Below are 20,738 nucleotides of genomic sequence, written 5' to 3' on the forward strand. Positions count from 1 at the left end.
ATATTCGAATCGTGGAAAATCAAGTATGTATCTCAGTCGTTTCTAAGGAAATAATTATAAAAATAATTTATATTAATATTTTAAAAGGAATCCTCAAGAGTATCCTACTTCAAGAATTTCTTAAAAATCTAACTAAATTATAAACTTTATACATTAAATATATTTATATCATAGACGAGATAAAAAAGTATAATATTTTATTTATTTTCAGATACCTATATCCTCATGTGAGATCAAGCGTTTGCGTAATAGCGCAACCAAAGAAACAGATCTCCGAATTTATCAAGATAATAAGATTTCTGTCACCGGAAGTAATGGTAGGAATAATCGGGATATGTTTGCTAACTTACATAGTTTTTGTGAAAATCGTGGGATATATAAAGGCTGGACTAGAGGTGATAAGACTCGTGGTCGGCGTAGGATTTTTATATTTACCCAAATTGGATTCCGTAAGAATCTTCATATGTATGGTATTGATTTTATTCCTTAATATAAATGCTCTCTTCCAAAGTCACTTGTCATCTTTGCTCACTGTGCCGATTTATTTTCGCGACATCGACAGCATACAAAGTCTCAAGGTAATCGAAAATTTCATTTGTTTGTTTTTCCTCCTTAGATTTATATCTCAATTCTCGCTACATTAATAATAAATTTTTTATGTATAGTTATGTATGTCATCAATCTTATTTAAATAAATATGCCAAATTATTTTATAAGCAATTAAAGATACGAAAACACTTTTCCTAAGTTATTTTATTTAGAACCTGAAGTTACATAGACTAATTAGTTTTTTGTAAGTGATAATGGTAATAGAAGAGATTTTAAAGACAATCTTATTCTTTAAATGATATATTTTTCATCTTTGATATAATATTAACTGTTGAAGTGAATTCAGAAATCTACTTATTAAAAATTATTTAGAATTATGAAAGATTGTAAATTAATAAAACCTTTTTAAAAGCAAAACATAAATACTACTAAATTATAGTTATTATATTAAATTAAACATATTGGTAAATATAAAAGATACTTATTGAAATTTAATAAGAAAAACGTTTAATTTTTACAGGCTTTCATGATTTAAAATAACTTCTATTAAGTTATTGTTTTAATAAGCGATTACATTAAGGGCAAAATATATAATGCTTAACAAAATTAAATTAATTTTTAAATCTCTATTATTATTAAGAACTTTAAAAAAAATATTCAATAATATGATCATATAACATTATCTTCGAGCAATTTTTATATAAATATGAATTTTTATATGAACTTGTAATATTCCGTATCTTTAATTGTTTATAAAATAATATATCTAGTTAAATCAGACACAGTGCAAACACAGTATTATGGAGCAAATAAAATCTCCTTATAAACTTTACAAAATACAAATATTTTTATAATATTTACAAATACATCATCTTATCATTTAGGAACATCTTTACATCATACATAAATTATAGTACTTATTTTAAAGTAAAGCAACTGTTATATTTAAATTTTAATCGTAAATTTTTTATAATAAAGTAGTATGAATTTAATGATATCTTGAGATATAAGTGGCACATGTTAATTTAATTGATACTTTGTTCAGGATGCCGGTTACACTTTATACGGACCGAACATCTTCAAGAATACCTTTGACGAATATGATCCCGTATTCCAATCGCGCTACAAGATAACTAACTACAAAAAATGGGGGGAACATGTCCAAAATTCGTCGATCGCTGTATGTGTGGGAGACTGCTACACTTTGTACTACAGCATCAAAAATCGAGATCTTATTAAATCAAAAATGTTGCGTCCGACGATAGCATCGTATATCACACCCGCGAGAATTGACCACTCTATAATCGTGTAAACGATATTTTACATCGGATGATGCAGGCTGGCTTGCTGAAGAAAGCTCGAAATGAGATTCACTGGGAAATGGAACGCGAGGAAGAGAGAACCGCTTTAACGAAAAAAGGCTTCAACGTAATTTCGCTAAAGCAGCTAACATTTAGTTTTTATATTCTTGGACTTGGATACGTTTGTGCCATTATAATCTTTGTACTGGAGTTGGCAATCGGTGGTTCTATTCCCATATGTCAAAAGTGGGAAGTGATCGGGAAGAGAGAAAAGAAAAATACGAGAAAAAGAAATAAATCTGGAACGAACGGTAAACTTTCAATATTAGCATTAAAAACCGACTTGCAATTTAAAAGATTGTGTAAACGACAAACTTTCTCAGCGAAGAAACAGTGCATATTTGAATCATGCACATCAACAAGAAACGAAAATCAAAGACAATATGTGTCAAAACAATAAGTTGTATACTCTTGAGTTTAATCCTGAATTTCTCGCAGTTCAAGAGAATTAGCAAAATATTTATATTAAATTCACAGGATAATTGGACTTGTTAAATTAAAAAAGAAGAGAGAGGACCAGTTGTTATTTTTTATATTTTGCTTTTCGATTCGATATTGATATTTCTATTAGATTATATATATATATAAGATAAAAAAACCCTGTTTCACAAAATATCTCGCAAATATATATATATAGATATTTCTATTAGATTATATATATATATATATATATATATATATATATATATATATATATATATTTGCGAGACAGATATTTTGTGAAACAGAATTTTTTTATCTATTTTACAGTAATCCCTTACCAACAGATTCAGAAGAGAGTGGAGCAAACATATATGTATATGTATATATTGTCACGGGTCTTTCTCCCACGTGATTTATCTTCTTTGTCGCCGTTACATTTTAATTTGTTTTGTCTTCTCGCTTACGAACGTAAGTCGAAAATTGCTAATCCGTCAAGGCAATATGCGCTTTTGAAAAGTAATGCGCGCGCAAAAAGTGAGATATCTAATTAGATGGTCATAAAAGGCAAAACTAAAACGAAGTCAGGAAGCTTCCTCAGCTAGCATTGCAATTGAATGAAAATGAAAGAAGCAAGATCACATGCGAAAAAAAAATAAAAAAAAGCACGCCGACAAAGGACTATCATCTAGATGACCAATTTATTTAAATCAATTTATGATCTCAATTTGCTCGGAGCTTTTTTTTGGCATAGAGAATAATAAAAAATGATAGTGTACCATTAACGAATTTCATCTTTATATTGATCGCTTGATGTATGAGATGAGGCGTTTGAAATATTTACGAGATACATTTATTAAAGGATATTACAAGTCAGTTCGTATGGCTACTATATAAATTTTGTACTTTCTTCCTTCCGTTATGCGTCAAAAAAATGGTATCAACGACGAAATATATAAACAATCCGTAATTAACGAGGAAATTTTTACGATAGATAATGTGCACAGCCGAAAATATTGATCGATCGACTTTCATATTTGTATTCGTATAATCACGCGATTAACATAATCACATAGTGTAAAATTGTGCACGCGAGTGAAGTTCGAGTATGCAGCGTCAAATCAGTCAATACAGTATAATTGCATTATACTGTAATTTCGACAATCAAGCATTGATACATTTCTGGTAGTCGTATAATACACAGTTCTGTAAAAATAGTCTTTCTTTAATCGCGTCATTGAATTTTGACACATTACTTTTACGCGATTCTTGTATTTCCGTCAAAAGCGATAAAATAATTTTTATTTTTAAGCTGCTAATCGATTTTTAAAACGGAGAGAAAGTAGAATAGAAATATTATATAAATATATAATAGAGAAGAAGAAATATTTCGATCGAGATGATTAATATAAGTCAATCTCTTCAGTCGTCTCTTTTTCTTCAGCTGTTCGCTATTATTTTGTTCGTAACAGGAACAATGTTTAAATTCCTCTAACAATTAAAAGCTCAGCGATTTAATTATGCCTTGTTTTATATAAATTTGCAATGATTTATGGTACCTCAGTCGGGCACAATCGTTATTTATGTATATTTCGGAAATTACACATGGACATGTATCAATTTATATCAGCCCTTTTATGCTAATGTATGTGTGAATACAATAATTAATAATTAAAATAAATACAAGATAAAATATATAGGTGATTACATCTCATTAAATGATATAATTTTGTCTCACCTTGCGGTTTGTCATTCACATCTATATTCTTCGATTCTTTTGTTTTATTAATCCCCACTGCCTGCTATTATTCTTCCCAATTTATCCTTCCGTCTCCATGTCCATCTATCATTAAATAATTCGTTACCAATGTCATCAGTAAACGGATAATTAGTCGGTGTGTGTAAGCATATGCTTTGTGCATGTATGCATATATTTAAACGTATATAAATCTCAGTACGTATACCATGTGGTCGTAGGACAATCCACTGGACAATTCCCAATGAATGACGCATCGTGTCCTTCACTTTTATTGGAATAGAGCTTTCTAAGGAACTAATTTTCGATTCCACAAGGAAATGCGGAACGGATTTTTGATCTATTTAAAAGCATACACGTTGTTTATATGAAATAAGAAGCAAAAATGGAGTATAAGCGAGAACTTTCGACAAAAACAAGAAAATATATACACGTATTTAAGTTATGCACGTATTCACGTATATTCATTTATTCACGCAATTCGCATTCGTTTGACAATTATTTCGATACATTATCCGCGGCTCTGTCCATGTGCCGTGTTAAGTTGATTCAAAACTGAATGAAACTTAATCTGCAATAAAAACCATAACGCATTGCCGCCAATCCGCACGACAGCCATCAGAGCTATTACCGACCTTTCATCTGACTTCCAAAGCAAACGCCTTTCCGAAAACAATCAAGCAGCAAGTTGTTATTTTTTATCAATTTTCTTTTTTTTTATACTTCTTGTCTTCTGATACATATCCTATGAGAAATGTATAATCTCTTACCTAATTAGATATCCATACTCATGCACGAACACACACACACACACACACACACACACACACACACACACACACACACACACACACACACACACACACACACACACACACACACACACACACACATGTATATATATATATATATATATATATATATATATATATATATACACACGTTTGTATATAATTATTACATCATATATTAATCAAATTTAATGATGTAATACTCTAATTATTATGTATTAATCGATTTTGTCGTTATGAGTAACATTAACTGCTCTTTTCTGATCAATAATAAATTCACTCTGTAATTTTAATGAAATTTTGCATTCTATTTAATTAACTCCTTTTACTACCTCTACTCGTGAATCGCACTAAGTCCTGTAGTCTCGAGTAATAAGGATTACATTTCTTTACCAAAAAGGGATCATCAAGTAGCTATACGTAAGGGGTGTAAAATTGACGTTTCTCATCCTTGACCTATTCGGCCTTCCTGCTCGTTCACTCGACCCGAAGCATCCCTTAAGACACCTGCTCTCTGATTGTTACGCTTGTCCTTCAGCCTATTTCTCCTCGGGCTTGGACGCCTCGGGCTAACACTATTTTGCACGATATTATTATTTGTCATTTATCACTGTAGCAAGATATTATCTCGCTTCCATATGTCCATAATTTAATAGGCGTAACATTCATATGTAATTATATGTAATTATATTCTTAAAATGTGATGCTCTATTATCTCCCTTTATCAGAAACAAACGAAAATGCGAATCGCATTTGTCATCAGACTATCACATAATTACTGTAGTCCTATTACTGTGAAAGTAATAAGATAACTGCATTAGTACAATAAAAGAGAATTACCTCATGATCACGGAAATGTATTATGCATAATGAGAAAAATAAATTGAAGTAAAAAAACGTATAATTGTTTTTAAGAAAAAATATGAATTTGCAACATGCAGCTGTATATTTTTATCTTAAGAACAATTATGTGTTTTCTCAAGGATGAAAAATATTTAATAGCAAATAATATCAATAAAAGTGAATAGAGATATTTTATTATTGCTTCTGGTAATATTGTTATTATTACAAAACATATATAATTATTTTATTACAAAATCCTTTTTTAGATATATAAGAAATTAATAATATGCATACGCAGAAAATAATTCATAATAAGAGAAAATTAATTTATGTAAATTATATTATTGGGACTAATACAGAATTGTACAACGTAGAACGAGCGAAATCAAATATCTTTCAATCTATTCCATCATTTTATTGTCGATGATGATCCCGCTTATTATACCGACATATTCATTTATTATGTCATATCACATACGTCGAAGAGAGATATTACTATAGATACATTTCTTCCGATGTCATAATATTCTTCTATAATTATAACTTGTAATATGTTATCTTTTTAAAAGAAAGTATAAAACACAATACTATAAAAATTAAAATATGACACATAAACACACATATCCGCTTATCTAAATACATACAGTCGATGAATTATAAAAATATTATAAAAGTACGATCCTAAGTCACGCCAGACATTCGATCATTTTTCGTCGGAACAGCAATGTTAGCAGACCTTCTCTCCGTAAAATATGTTTTATTAAACTTTATAGAGTTTAATATTATTACGCAGTAAAATTTTCGAAGGTATGTCGAACGTGTCTCTCTGTGTTCTTTTCTCGTTATTAATTGTAGGCATATTTCCTTTTGCTATTAATAATAAAGTTGCATCGTCAGACGAACAGCCATCCTATACAGATTTGGTCGCATCGGTAAGTTAATTTTTTGAGAACATAATGTTTGACAAATTGAAATATTTTTATTCATTATAAAAACGAGACTCTGTCCGCATCACACACGTTTATTATTGTGTATTATTATAACAAATTAACCTATGACAATATTATTTTAAACTTTTCGAAATAAGCTATTTCTTTTCTTATGTAAATATTTTCTAATATACTTGTCAATGGAGAGAATTTTTCTGTTGAATTTCTTACATAAGGACTGTGAAAAAAGAAGATCATCGTGACAGGAGGATGCTAGTAGGAAATGAACACATTCAAATTAAAAAGACATTTTAAGCGAAAATTTAAGCGGATGTTGAAAAATTAATTCTAAAGGATAATTATTCTCAAGGAACAGATTAATAATTATATTAAGATTCTTTTGGAGATATCTTGGATGTGGTAGTTTAAATACTCTGTCTACTAAGCTAAAAATAATGCCTTTTTATGCTATATGAAGTGTTGTGAATGAAAATTTAAAAGTTCAAGAAAGTCGGTTGAGTATATACCAGTCAAATTCAAAAAAATCTTCTTTAATCATAATGATTACATCTAAAAAATTTATAACATTATTTTTTCCTATTTTAATCGTAAGTTGAAGTCTGTGATGGAAGGAATTAAATATATGTCCAATATACAGGGTGCGCCAAAAGTCTGGATACACCTAAATATCTCACAAACGGTGCATTTTAGAAAAAAATGTTTCAGGCAAAAGTTGTATAGTTTCAAGAGGGACATAAGGTGGTACCATTGGTTTGATCTTGAAGAGTCATTTGAAGGTCACGTGAAGGTCACTTCAATTTTTTTAAATGGAACACCCTATATATTTTTGCACACTCTTGTAGCTTATCTCGAGAGCTTTCCAAAACACTATAATTAAGTACCTTTTCGTTAAATACTTTTTGAGTTATGAGGCTTGAAATAATTTCTTAATTTTACATAAACCGTAAAATATCTTGTAAAATATTCATTTTTCGATTATCTTGCCTTAATACTTTTATGTAGAAAATAATGAGAGGAATCAATTGGTGTAAAGAAAACACATAGTTGTTTTTAAGAAAAAATATGTAATGGTTAATTGCAAATTACATTTTTTTTTCGAAACAATTTTGTGTTTTCTTTACACCAATTGATTCCTCTCATTATTTTGTACATAAAAGTATTAAGTTAAGATAATCGAAAAATGAATATTTTACTAGATATTTTATGGTTTATGTAAAATTAAGAAATTATTTCAAGCCTTATAATTCGAAAAGTACTTGATGAAAAAATACTTTATTATAGTGTTTTGGAAAGCTCTCGACATAAGCTATAAGAATATGCAATAAAAAATAGGTGGTTCCGTTTTAGAAATTAAAGGTGTCCTTGACCTCACCTCAACGATGCCATCCAAGGTCAAATCAATGACACCATCTTATGTTCCCCTCAAAACCATACAATTTTTGTCGAAAACGTTTTTCTCTAAAATGCTTAGTTTTTGAAAGAAAAGGTGTGTACGGGTTGTCTAGGACACCCTGTATGTAATCTTTTTTTCTAATTATTATATAATGTATCTAATATATCTAATTATTATATAATGTATCTAATATATCTAATTATTATAATGCATTATTAATGAAATGCATTACTACTTTTGCGTGATTCATAGAAAAAAATATATCAAAAACACTTTTATATTTTTAGACAGCGATATATGCGTAGATCTGGATTTTGATAAAACGACGAATCTGAACAGATATCCAATTCGATTAAATGCCATTGCGATGGAACCGTATGTCAAAATCAATTTGAGTTTACCGAAACAAGAAAGATTTCGTGGTGAAAGTAGTGATATCATTAAAATGCTTTTAAGTAAGCTGAATGTCAGTCACGAGATCACCATCCTTCATAGAGACCTTTATTCGTTCTATCATATTGGACCGAATGGTACTTATAAAGGTTTGCAAGCCCTTGCGAACGACAGAAGAATAGACATTACCATCAATACAGGATATGTATTCGAATGGTGGAAAATCAAGTATGTCAGTAATTTCTAAGAAAATAATTATAAAAATAATTTTTATTAATTTTTTAAGAGGAATCCTGAAGTATCCTTCTTCAAGAATTCTTTAAAAATCTAACTAAATATTATAAACTTCGTACATTAAATAGATTTATATCCATGGAACAATCAAATACATGTGATATATAATAATCTTACGAAAAATATTCGTTGAAACTTATCCCTTATTACATTGTTTATTACAAATGCTTACACAGGATTATAAGAAATAAATATAAATAATAAATAGCTATTAATAAAGAGAAAAAGACAAAGAGAAAGAAAGGAGGAAAAAGAGAAACTTTTTCTTCTCTTGCAAATGAAAATTCCATAGGAGAGATTAAAAAATATAATAATTTATTTGTTTTTAGATATCTATATCCCTATATGAGATCATACAATTGCGTGATAGCACAACCAAAGAAACCGGCTTCTGAACTCATCAAGATAATAACCTTTCTATCACCAGAACTAATAGTAGGAATAATCGGGATATGTTTGTTAACTTTCGTAGTTTTTGCGAAAAGCGTGGGATATATAAAGGTGATGGGCTAGAGGTGATAAGACTCGTGGTCTCTGTAGGATTTTTATATTCACCCAAAATGGATTCCGCAAGGATCTTTATATGTATGGCATTGATTTTGTTCCTTAATATAAATGCTCTCTTCCAAAGTCACTTGTCATCTTTGCTCACTGTGCCGGTATATAATCGCGACATCGACAGCATACAAAGTCTCAAGGTAATAGAAAATTTCATTTTCTTGTTTTCCCTCCTTAGATATTTTCTTTATATCTTCATGCTAAATTAAAAATAAATTTTTTATGTATAGTTACGTATGTCTTCAATGTTATTTAAATAAATATGCCAAATTATTTTATTTTAAGCAATTAAAGATACGAAAAAATTTTTCCTAAGTTATTTTATTTAGAAACTGAAGTTATATATCTATATAGTAAGAAACTAGAAGTCATATATCTATATAGTATAATTAGTTTTTGTAAGTGATAATGATAATAGAAGAGATTTTTAAGACAATTTTATTCTAAATGATATATTTTCCATCTTTGATGTGATATTAATTGTTGAAGTAAATTCAGAAATCTACTTATTAAAAATTATTTAAAATGATGAAAGATTGTAAATTAATGAAACCCTTTTATGATAGCAAAACATATAAATACTACTAAATTATAGTCATTATATTAAATTAAACATATTGGTAAGTCTAAAGGATATTTATTAAAATTTAATGAGAAAGACATTTAATTTACACGCTTCCATGATTTTAAACTTTTTATTAAGTTATTGTTTTAATAAGCGATGTCACATTAAGAGCAGAAAAAATAACGCTCAAGAAAATTGTAATGTTTTTTAAATCTCCTTTATATTAACATCTTCAAAAAATATTCAATAATATTATCATATAACATTACCTTCGAGCAATTTTTATATAAACTTGTAGTATTCTGTATCTTAAATTGTTTATAAAATAATATATATAGCTAAATCAGACACAGTGCATATTATGGAGCAAATTAAACCTTTTTATAAACTTAACAAAATACAAATATTTTTATAATCTTTACAAATACATTCTCTTATTATTTAGAAACATCTTTTTATCATACATAAATTACAATATTTCTTTTAAAGTAAAGCAACTGCTATATTTGAATTTTAACACAAATTTATACAAAATTTTATCACAAATTTTGTATAATAAAATGATATGAATTTAATGATATTTTATCGTATAATGATACCTGTTAATTTAATAGGTACTTTTTTCAGGATGCCGGTTACACTTTATATGGACCGAAGGTGTTTAAGAATATGATTAAATATGATCCTGAACTCCAATCGCGCTACAAGATAACTAACTATAAAGATTGCATGGAACATGTCAAAAATTCGTCGACCGCTGTTTGTGTTGGAGACTGCTACACTTTGTACTACAGAATAAAAAATCGAGACCTTATTAAATCAAAAATGTTGCGTCCGATGATACGATCGTATATCATCCGCGAGAATTGGCCACTGTACAATCGCGCGAACGATGTTATACATCGGATGATGCAGGCTGGCTTGATTAAGAAAGCTGAAGAAGAATTTCTCTTGGAAATAAAACACGAAAAAGAGAAACGTATCGCTTTAACGAAGAAAAGCTTCCATGTAATGTCACTAAAGTAGCTAACGTTCAGTTTTTATATTCTTGGATTTGGATACGCTTGTGCCATTATGATCTTTGCGCTGGAGATGGCAATCGGTGGTTCTGTTCCCGTATGTCAAAACAGGAATGTGATGGGAAGAAAGAAAAGAAAAATACGAAAAAGAAAAATGAATCTGGAACGAATAGTGAACTTTCGATATTAGCATTAAAATCCGACTTGCAATTTAAAAGATTGTATAAATGACAAATATTCTCAGTGAAGAAACAATGTATATCTAAATCATGGATTTGGTTATCTCCGTAAACGTACACGGGGTTTGCACACTTTCACTTGTGAACTTTTTTTATTATACACAGCCACGGTTTAATATATGATAATAACTGAGAAATGACACAGACACTGCGACAAGAGAGTGCAGGATCACGATCGAATATGTGATCGCGTCAGACATACATATAACTTGCGCAATGAGAGGGCAAGAGTCAATCATGTGGCTGCTATGTCAAGTGTTTCCTTTTGCGTACATAGAAAAATAAATAACTATAAGAAATTAGGCTCTGTGTATTAAAACATAAACTTAAATTTAAAGGCCATAAGAGCTAAACGCGATAAAGCTAAAGTTTCAACGAAAAACTTATTTTCTCGTTGAACTTACGCACTATCATCCGCGTTTAGCTCTTATGGCCTTTAAATTTAAGTTTATGTTATAGAAAAATAAATGTTAAATGTTAAATGTTAAATGTTAAATGCATAAACGGTAGAATTTGTTCAAGTAAATTACTACTTATACTGCACATACTGCATACTAGTATTTTTCTTTGATAGTTGGAGTGTTTCTTTTCATGCACATGTATTCCTATCATTTGGTTTTTTTTCTATTAATCAGGACAAGAGTTCATGCATTCAGAATGCTATTTCTGTTTTTTCATAGATTTTCCCTGCCTTCAAAGACCGGTTTACTAACTATGTTATTGAAGCTAGCTAGTCTTTCTAGTATCATGTTGGTAGCATAAGTAAAAAACATATCGATGGTTGTGGAAAGTTATAATTTATTTATATATATAGTTATATTATAAGTTATAATTTATTTATATGTGTTAATGCTATATGTCAATTATGTAAAAATATATACGGTAACAAATTATTTGAAGATTAAATGTCCTAAAATATAAATTTAAGACCTCTAAACCAGTATCGGTATTGTAATATTATTCCTAACTTTTCTGTAACTTTAGATGTCAAATGACATATATTGCTAGATAAAAAGGAAGTACACGAGAAGGATTTTTCGCAATTCAAAAATTAAGATACTTTTTAAGCAGTTTTTGTTTTATCTAAAAGGAACTTATTTACAAAATTTGACCCAAATCGGAACATGGTTTCGGAAGAACAGACGATAAATAGACGATTGCTACACAAAAAGCAGCAATATATATCATCTGACATCTAAAGGAAAGTTAGGAATGATATTACAATACCGATACTTATTTAGAGGTCCTAAATTCATATTTTAAGTTAGGACATATTTTAAGTTAGAAATCTTGAAATAATTTGTTACCGTATATGATATTTTTACATAATTGCATTGACATATAGCATTGACATATATAAATAAATTATAAAATGTACTTTTCAACAAATATTGATATTTTTTATTTATGCTATCAACAAGATACTCTAAAGACTAGCTAGCCTTATTATTAGTAACATATATAATAAATCGATCTCTATTCTAAGAGACAGGGGAAATCTATGAAAAATAGAAATAGCTTTCTGAACGCATAAACCTTTCTCTTCATTAATAGTAGAAAACCAAATATCTCTTAAACAAAATACTTATAAGCACATTTTTAGAGGAAAATTTTTTTCTTGCGGTCCTAAAATTATATTTTAAATTAGGACATTTAACACATCCTGAAATATCCTGTATATATAAACATACATATATACATTTAATCTTTATATATATATATATATATATATATATATAAACATACATATATGTACATATCTAATCTTCATATATGTAAACATACATATATACATATGTAAACATCTATACAATACACATCTACAATGTTTCTATAATAAATAATCCTAAATAACAAGAGAGAGAGAGAGAGAGAGAGAACCAAAAATAGGATTTATGTTGATTAATATTTTCATTTCACATTCATCTTCTTTTAAAATAACTTGAATTTTATTGAAAGATTTGATTTTCTTTTTTCAAAGATAAAATAGCTCTAACATTAAGTTAAAAGAATTTTAAAAAATAGCAGAGTGAAAATTATCATTTAAAACAGTGCTGTCATTTACTTGCAATTTTCGGCCGGATTTCTTAGCTCACGCTTACCGCTCTCCTCTTATCGCGCGCGCCTTAGCAACCTCGCCACCGAACGCTCGTAACTAAAGAGCGCGGCGATAACCTCAGGCACGTGCGCGTCACAATTGTAATGTGGCAATCTATCTAAGTTCTCTTTACTGTTTATTAATAATAAAAATAATTATTCTATTATTAATTACGTATATGTTCTGTAACAATTTAAAATATTTGTGTTTTGAAACGTAATTACAATAAAGAGAACTTAGATAGATAGATTGCCACATTACATTTGTGACGCGCACGTTCCTGAGCGCTACTTTGTTACGAGCAGCGCGAGCGGTAAAAGGGGAACAGTAGGCGTAAGCTAAGAAATCTGGCGGAAAGTTGCAACTAAGTGACAGCACTGATTTAAAATATAACATCAAAATTATTATCGTATAGAATCTTATAAAAAAATTGCATTTTAAATCAAAACTTATCTAATTTTTTTTTAACTGAAAAATTCTTGAAATCTTTTGTGTGAGACTTGCTACTTCAATAAACTAATACTTTCTAATACTTTCTAAACTAATACTTTCTAATCTAAAGGACACATTATGTATATTGTGTTTTTTTTATTTATAGTACGATTGGGTGGGGAAGACATGATAAAAGCAACAATACCATCTACAGAATAGTAGTAACATACGTGAAACCATACCAACCTATTTCGATGTTATCATTGTTTAATAATGTTATTTGTAATTGTTGTGTTAATTCCACTGGCAAGTATCGTCATAAGGTATTTTATCTTGAATGTCATAAGTTATTTTATCTTAACGGAAATGCTTATTATTTTCTTCGGCGGAGTTCCGATGGTAATAATAAAAAGATAAAAATATTATTCCGAAAATTAATTATAGTTAATATTAATTGAAAAAATAAAATATTCATAAATTACATTATATGATAAATTATAAAATTTATTTTTTAGAATTTTTAAATATTATAATTGAACTGACGAATGATTATGCGTCGCCATTCAAACTTTGGATGGGCATCAAATTATTTGTTGTTATACATAAGCTAGAAGAAATTCAGGTAGAAAAGTAGTGCCATATATTTCAAGAATAATGCAACTTTATATTTATTTAGAAAATATGTATATATATATATATTTCGTTGCGTTTTCGCTATTTCCCTTTCACACTCGCGCAAAAGGACACTTTCTTAAGAACAGAAATAACTTTATGCACAACACAATTATTAAATACAGGAATACACAATTCATAAATATGCGAACGATCAATTCAAATTCAAATCTAAATACACTATACGATATTATTTTTTAATCACTATGGCGATCGCCCATTCTTCTGTTCAAGCGGCCGATCGATATCGAGCGCAATACCGGATGACAAGATGTTGATGGCGAGATTGCAACAATATATATATATATATATATATATATATATATATATATATATATATATATATATTCAAAATAAATAATAATATTTATTTTTTCATATTTTAATAATAAATTAACAATAATTTATCACTAATCTAAGTTAAGATTTTCTGAAGTATATGAATAACTCAAATATCAAGTAATACATATCCGGAAAATAAAAATTTGAGAAATAAAGCTTTTTACATTTATTTGTACCATAAGTACATACAAAGATAATTAAAAATTTAAAAATCTGATCATGAAAGACAATCTTAATATTTTTTGTATAATGTTGTTTCTGCATATACATCTGTCCGGGTTAAATATCAACGGATCGGGCCAATATTTTTCATTTCGGTGTAGAGCCAGTATTGCCAAAATAATTTCAGTGTCCTTTGGCAAAATAAACTCTCCTAAACATATGTACTTATATTTAATGCTATTATAATAAAGTTAGAAAATATTAGAAATATTAAAAATTATAAATTATTAGGAAAATAATAAATAGCTTATATATAAATAAAGCAATAGGAATGTAATTTAAATCGTCTTATGTTCTTTCATTTCACAGACAAGTATATATTTAATATACAAAATTGCCATTGAACAAACAATATTTTTTATTAAAAATTGAAATGATTTTTCAAGTTCTTTTTTATTGAGTATTTTTATTGAGAATTTTGATAAATTTAAACTTTATCTCTTATTATTCTAAAAGATTTAATTTTTAATTTTCTAAAAGATATTAATGTTGTTTTAAACATAACAGTTCCTTCTAATTTTAAAATTCTTATTTCCAATTTAACAAAAAAGACTCATGCGCTTTTTTAGGATCTTATTTTGCTCATAATTCATAATCAAAATAAATTCTACGAATAATTGCAGAAAGAAAAAAAAGTGAATCTTATAAAATATTTCTATTATTGAATCTATTATTAAATACTTTTCTATGTTTAGCTTACTTTTATATATAAACACATAAATAAACACATAACTGCTAAATAATAAAATTTTATATATATACGTAGTTATCCTTTAAAAGCTATGATATTTCGCGTTTAAATTGTATGTAATAATAATTGTATATATATATATATATATATATATATATATATATATATATGTATATATATATAATAACAAGACATATACACACATAAAATAAGAAGATAATTATATTTAAAAACAAACCCATTTTTGTATCCTTTGTTAGATATCGCCCAATTAAAGGAGCAGCAGGAAATAATCTCATGGTTTCTTTAATGACTTGATCTAAGAAATCCATATGTTGTAAATCTTCGTATTTAATTGGGGCAGATTTTGGAGTTTTCGTCTCGTAAATAGCCATAATTCTTTATATACTTTTTCCTAATATATAAAATTAATAAGATATACATTTAATTATATAAATATAAATATATGCAATATGTATAAATTATATAAATTATAAATATATGCAATATGTATAAATTATAAGAGATTTTAATTTTATATAATTTAATTTTAATTTTATTTTAATACATTTAATTTAATAACATTTACAGATTCGTATTATGATATTAAAATAATGGTAAAGCTCAATGTAGACATTGTATAGCTTCATTAAAAATCTTAATTTAATTAAAACATACATACACACAAAATTCTTATTTAAACGAATTTGTAATAAGTTTCGTATTTGACGTATACATTTTGTTTACTCGCTTGTTATTAGTGTAGTTATTTTGAAAAAGAAAAATGTTTATATACCAACTAAATTTAAGTTACAATTTGAACAAAGCTACAGCAATTTACTCATAATAAATATATGCAATAATATATATGGTTTTATTAACCTCAATAGTAGAAATTACTTCATAATGCATATAATAATATATTTAAAAAAGATTTTGAACAAGTTATGATTTGAATAGATCTAATTGAATTTATTGAAAAAGAGTTTTCTTGATTACTTTTTAAAAATATATCCGCCATAGAGAATCGAGAGCAGCCCGATAATAAAGATAAGCGTTAATTATTTTACCTATACGTGAAACCTCGAAATCATAGGCATGTATTGTTACATGGAGAAGAGAAGTAAGCGTTTGATTTTCATATACTGGGGATTATATCGGGATTTCAACAATGAAAAACTGATGTGACAATTATTCGAAATCCGTAATGCGTACAGTTGGCGAATTTTTGCAAGAGCTGAATCAGAGTATAAAATTTGGCTACTAATTCTCTCCTCTATGTAACAATGCATGTTCATGAACTTTGAGGCTGCGCGTACAAATTATAATTACATTATAATCAACTTCTGTTTCCTTGCCGAGCTACTTACCGGGTTATCATTTGTACATTTCGTTTATTATGAATAAATTTAATAAATACGTACTTGTATCTGAGGAAAATTTGCTAACATAAAGATTGCAAAATCTATCGTAATAGTTGTTGTGTCGAAAGCCTAAAAGATAAAAATTTCATTTGTTGATTAATATAATAAACAAGTTAAAACAAAAAAGGCTCCAATATGTTGAATATCAAAAATCGGGAAGAAATGGAACTAATAAGATCCGAGCATAATAAATAAATGCAATTATATTGTGTAAAAAATTTTCTTTTATAATAATTTTGATTTAATAATAGTTTCGATTTTTTCTTTGAGCCATCTTCAGCATACAGAAGTAAATAACAGGCTGACAAAGAATTAGATATAAACAAATGAAGACGAACCATTAAATTGCATATGAAAAGGAGGGTAAAATAAACATGTGTGGACATAGAATGCAAAACATTTGAACTTTCAATTTAAACTTTCAGTAAACGATTATTTTCAATAATCGTTACATATGCATGATGAAGACATTTCATATCTGTTTGAAACTATCTTTCTGACGTTTCATATATAACATTTATATTATTAATCTTTTATTTAAAACATCCGAAACGCTTCAATCTCCTTATCCCATTAAAATTCATGATTCATTAATGTATGATATTCGTAATTCGACAAAATTGCAAATTACTTTTATTTATTTATTTAATATTACTATGATGCTATTGATTGCATGTTTTTAGTAATCTGCCCGATTGGTTAATATAATACACCACAATCTTTATCTGAAATTCTGGACGCCACATTTTTATTTGATTATTTAAGAAGAAGGTCTTTATAAAGTATTTAATTTAAGTATTTGAAGGAACGTAATTTGTTTATATCAGTATAAAATAAAATTATATTTTGATCACAGATTATATCTCTAAAATGTTCAGAAGAAAGTAAAACATATTTATGGTATGTTAAAAAATATATATATAAAGCAATTCATGTTATCAACATTGTAGTCGATTCTTTCTGTTTCTTATTCATATTAATCTTTTGCACTCCATAGGCGCCAATATAGCGACGTACATTTTATAATAAAATTATTTATGATATTTATTTTTCAGTCGATTATAATGAAATTATTTATAATTCTGAGAGCAGTAGTAACGATAGTTAAGTAAAATTTTTTTTATTTGATAGAATAACATGTTCTAATGTTCACTAAAGGTACCACAAAAATGCCTTGGAATTGCTGGTAGGCCATATGACAAAATTAGCTGGAGTGCCAAGGTTAAATAATGTTAATTGTATTATCATAGTATATTATTTATTTTTGTATGCTGAATGATTCACAAAAAACGTTCACCGAAACATTATTATTAAAAAGAATTTTTACACAATATAAATATAATTAATATAGAAAAATTATATAAGAAATATTTTACATACTCCCTAATACATACCGCTAATATCATCGTAATTAGATTATCATGTATCAGCTCTTGCGGGTACTTGTCTTTATGAGATATTTCCATTAGACTGTCAAGAAGTGTCTTATCTATATCATATAAAAACCAAAAATATAAAATTTTGTTCGTATGTATACATATTAATTAGTTTCTTAATAGTAGGATAGTAATATAGTAGAATAGTAGTATAGTAGTTTTATAATAATAGGATTAAATGTGTCACTTTGAGAATTAATATTGAAAATAAATTTAGAAAAAGAAAAATATTTCACCCCACAATTCTTGTATGGATGAAAAAGTGTATACGTGGACGCAGTGGGTTCCGCCTCCCCTACGGGGGGGTTCCATTTCTGAAAGATATAACCAAACCCAAACCTATTTCTAATCCAACTTTAACTTTAAATATCTCAGAAATTATAAGAGATCGTCGATTAAGTTAAGTCGATAAAGAAAAGTTACTCAGGGTCATGTTCTTGATAATATATGTCAAACTCAAAGTCATACATGAGCTTGTCCTCTTTCTGTATAATTACTAATATCTTTAGCAATGATCAAAATTAGGCAATTTAAAAGTGTTTTAACAATTGAAACAAATATTTTAATCATATTTTAAGTTTTTGAAAAAAAAAGTTATTTTCACGATTTAAGAATCTTGCATCATAATATAACAATAAAAAAACATAGAAATAAAACATGAATAAAAACTTACGAGTTGTTTCATATTTAATGTTGGTATTCTGTGCATTTAATGCATACATGTGCTGTTGTATTATCTGTGTAATAATAAACTATGTAGTAAATATACATGTATATGTATATGTGTATATATATGTATATATATATATATATATATATATATATATATATAATATTGTAAGTTAAATTAATTAGTTATTAATATTCCCACTTAGTTATTAATATTCCCACTTACCTAATTTATAAAAGAATGTAAGAAGTTTATACTCTTTCGCTGTTCTCGTCCCACAGCAATGAGATTGAATATCCAATTAGGATATAAGAATACATTTCGCACTCTGGATTTAAAAGTTTTTCTCAAGCTAAAAGATTTTTCTTTTAAAATATTTTATATTATATAAGCACTTGTATGATACAAGCACACAATTAACTAATTGTAATTATTAAGTTCTATACGAATAAATTAAGAAGCAAATATTATTCTCTTAGTTATACATCAAAAATATTATTCATAATAAAGATTTAATTTGAAATATAATTGCTACTTGTACATTTAAAAAAATTCTTTTAAAAGTGCAATCTCTTAAAAAATGCATAAAATATTTTTAAATAAATTTATCATTATGATTTTTATATACATTAACATAAGAAATTAAAGGTTAAAATTATTTTAGCTCGCAATTACTTCGAGACATTGATTGATTTCATTAGATAGAGATTCCATTTTCATGTTCGTCATTGTACCTTTATAATGTCATGAAGAATAAACTAATTAGTCAAGATATTAATTATTAATTTATTAGTAATATTAAGTTATATATTCGCTAAGCAAATGATAATCGATTTATAAAATCGATTTAATCGATTTGGAGCCTCTCTATTGAGATTGTATCATAAATTAAATCGAAATAATATTTTTAATTTTATCTGTCGCTCTCTGCAAACTTTATATAATTCTTATGACTAAAACTTAAATACGAGAGAGATAGCGATCATAGCGGTAAACGAACGAACTAGCGATTACTGGTTTTACAGTGAAATTTATTTTACAGTGAATTTTACTTTAACTGACCATAATCAGTGAGATATAAGATAAAATAACAAAAAATAAGCGTTTCTACTGAAGATCAATAAAATACTCACTGATGCTCACTAATTAGTTTATTTTTCATGACATCATAAAGGTACAATGACGAACATCAAAATGGAATCTCTATCCAATGAAATCAATCAATGTCTCGAAGTAATTGCGAGCTACAATAATTTTAACCTTTAATTTCTTATGTTAATGTATATAAAAATCATAATGATAGATTTGTTTAAAAATATTTTATGCACTTTTTAAGAGATTGCACTTTCAAAAGAATTTTTTTAAATGTACAAGTAGCAATTATATTTCAAATTAAATCTTTATTATGAATAACATTTTTGATGTATAACTAAGAGAATAATATTTGCTTCTTAATTTATTCGTATAGAACTTAATAATTACAATTAGTTAATTGTGTGCTTATATCATACAAGTGCTTATATAATATAAAATATTTTAAAAGAAAAATCTTTTAGCTTGAGAAAGACTTTTAAATCCAGAGTGCGAAATGTATTCTTATATCCTAATTGGATATTCAAT

The 20,738-nt window shown here is 27.3% G+C and overlaps 1 long non-coding RNA gene and 1 pseudogene across 1 annotated transcript; one reads left to right on the forward strand and one right to left on the reverse strand.

Annotated features, from left to right (window-relative positions):
- On the forward strand, positions 1-4,011 carry LOC145963828 (uncharacterized). The gene is made up of 3 exons (XR_014436260.1): positions 1-23; positions 212-317; positions 2,661-4,011. It is a non-coding gene; the product is annotated as an uncharacterized LOC145963828 (long non-coding RNA).
- Positions 4,012-14,743: 10,732 nt separating this feature from the next.
- LOC145964000 (cytochrome P450 4C1-like) lies at positions 14,744-19,847 on the reverse strand (annotated as a pseudogene).
- Positions 19,848-20,738: the final 891 nt, after the last annotated feature.

The sequence above is a fragment of the Camponotus vicinus genome, unplaced genomic scaffold (genome assembly GCF_025532165.1).
Source record: "Camponotus vicinus isolate PSW18456_S1 unplaced genomic scaffold, iyCamVici1.0 SCAF_13, whole genome shotgun sequence".
NCBI classification, from domain to species: domain Eukaryota; kingdom Metazoa; phylum Arthropoda; class Insecta; order Hymenoptera; family Formicidae; genus Camponotus; species Camponotus vicinus.